Source organism: Sinocyclocheilus rhinocerous, unplaced genomic scaffold (genome assembly GCF_001515625.1).
Source record: "Sinocyclocheilus rhinocerous isolate Xijiao unplaced genomic scaffold, SAMN03320098_v1.1 scaffold1222, whole genome shotgun sequence".
Taxonomy (NCBI): domain Eukaryota; kingdom Metazoa; phylum Chordata; class Actinopteri; order Cypriniformes; family Cyprinidae; genus Sinocyclocheilus; species Sinocyclocheilus rhinocerous.
The window spans coordinates 883073-885180 of record NW_015640234.1 but is presented as its reverse complement, the minus strand read 5'-3'; the positions used below and the strand labels follow the sequence as shown (position 1 = coordinate 885180).

Here is a 2108-nt window from a genome sequence, read left to right as displayed (position 1 = left end):
TTAACAAATTGTTTTTTCCTAAGCTTCAAAATGTCTTTTAATTTCTCCGGTCTCTACATTTTCCAGGGATTCCTGCAGATGAAAGCAATGAATGAAAGAGTAATTTTGTCACTTTACATCAGTCAGGACTGATGGACTGATAATTAATTGATAGACTGATAATTAATTATTAATAATGAGTCATTACTGAAAACATACAACCCAGTCTCACGGGTAAGCAACTATTTTCACAGGTGACGTTTTCATATGAGTTATTGATGTGAATAGTGTGAAAACATACGAATGAGATCGCACAAATTCATTCGAATTAGCCAATTCGCCAAAACATAAAATAGTTATGAACAGCAATTTTGCTAATGTTACATTTAATGTACATTCAAGATGTCAGTCTCACCCAAGGATAACTAATACATTTTACTTGTAGACATTAAGACATTACAGTGATGTGAAATGTCTTATTCTGTGATATAATGTTTTGTATGAATGGACTGTAACTGGGGAAAGAACATATCTGAGAGGATTAATTTGGCTTTGTTATAAGAGAATGTGCTTCTTTAAAGTGCCAATAGCAAAGTCCTCCTTTCCAGTTCCTCTCTTGAGGCCTCATTTCTGAGGCATTCCTCTGTCTCTCATTCTGATGGCTCATTGTGAAACATTACAACTGTTAATCTAAGAGTTCTGCCTCTGTTCAGTTGCAGAGCACCAGCACACTCCTTGCTGCCTTTCTTTATTTCTTTCTTTCTTTTTTCTTCCCATGTTTGCCGCTGGTGATAGAATCATGTCAAGGATTTCTGTGCAACATGCTGCTTTATTTTTGAAGTCTTCTCCCTCAACGTTAAATGTTAATCAGTGTTTTGCATATTCTAACTGCACTGTGAATTAAGCTTGGAGAGTTTCCATGTGGCAGGATATTCAAAGCTATGCTACATAATGCTGCTAAATGCAATGTGCACAAGGCTTAGACCTCTTTGTTAAAGCTTTTTTTCCCCTTTTATATCCCAATGACAATTGTTTTGTGAGATGTGTCTATGTAAAATGTTTCTGTCTGTGTTTGAGGACACAGCAGTGCTAGAGGAAGTGCATGCATGTTATATAGTGTGATATGAGTCAATTTAGATATGGAGCAGAGGAACTGGTTAAGCATCTGCAATGACTAATTTGATCACTGCAGGTTCTTTGTCATTAGGAGTACAGTACTTACAATAGAGGACTAAAGCAGTGTTTTATTACCATTCAAGCAGGTGTCTTTTCTCAAAGTACACAACAGCTGGGCACAATGTGTGACTGCAGTGGCAGTGAGTGAGCTGGCCTGGTGTCAAATACACAAAGCCAGACCTGTGTGTGTGAGCTTACCATAGCCTGAACAATGACAGCTGAAAATTGAGAGAATGTGCACCCTTGCCCTTCCCTTCCTACCCAGAGACAAACTACAAAACTAGGTCGGCTACCATACCTCTGCAGACACTACGACTGCGTGATATACCTGAAACGACTGTATCTCAGTGTTTTTCATTCTTTTGATATATGTTTGATCTGAAATGGCTTTGAAGGGGCCATTATTTTTAGTCAGAGAAAACCAAGATTCAGAAAGTTTCATGCATGAAGTAAAACACATTAAACAAGAAATAAAACACAATTTAAAAATCAACACATGTTTTTCCAAACTATTTATTTTCACTAAATTAATTATATTTAATCATTATCACTTAGATGTACACACAAATATAACAATCCATAGTAAACAACATCAATTACATACATACACTATTGTTCAAAAGTTTTTGTGTGTGTTTTTGATGCTTCTTTTTAAGCAAGTCTTTTCTAAGTCCTTTATGCTCGCCAAGGCTATATCATTTACTTAATCAAAAAAAATATTATATTAAAAACAATATTACAGTAAAAACAGCAATATTGCTTTCTTTTAATATATTTTAAAATGTCATTTATTCCTGTGATGCAAAGCTAAATTTTCAGCAGCCATTACTCCAGTCTTCAGTATCACATGATTCTTCAGAAAAAAAGCAGACATTTTTTATTATTATCAATTAGGGATGCACCGATATGAACATTTTGGCCGATACCGATTACCGATCTTTTTTTTTTTTTTT

General features: G+C 35.0%; 1 protein-coding gene across 1 annotated transcript in view; it reads left to right on the top strand.

The window, feature by feature from the left end:
- ptgfrna (prostaglandin F2 receptor inhibitor a) overlaps positions 1-2108 on the top strand; it is a 36608-nt gene that overhangs the window by 21549 nt on the left and 12951 nt on the right. The gene's annotated exons all lie outside the window — the stretch shown is intronic.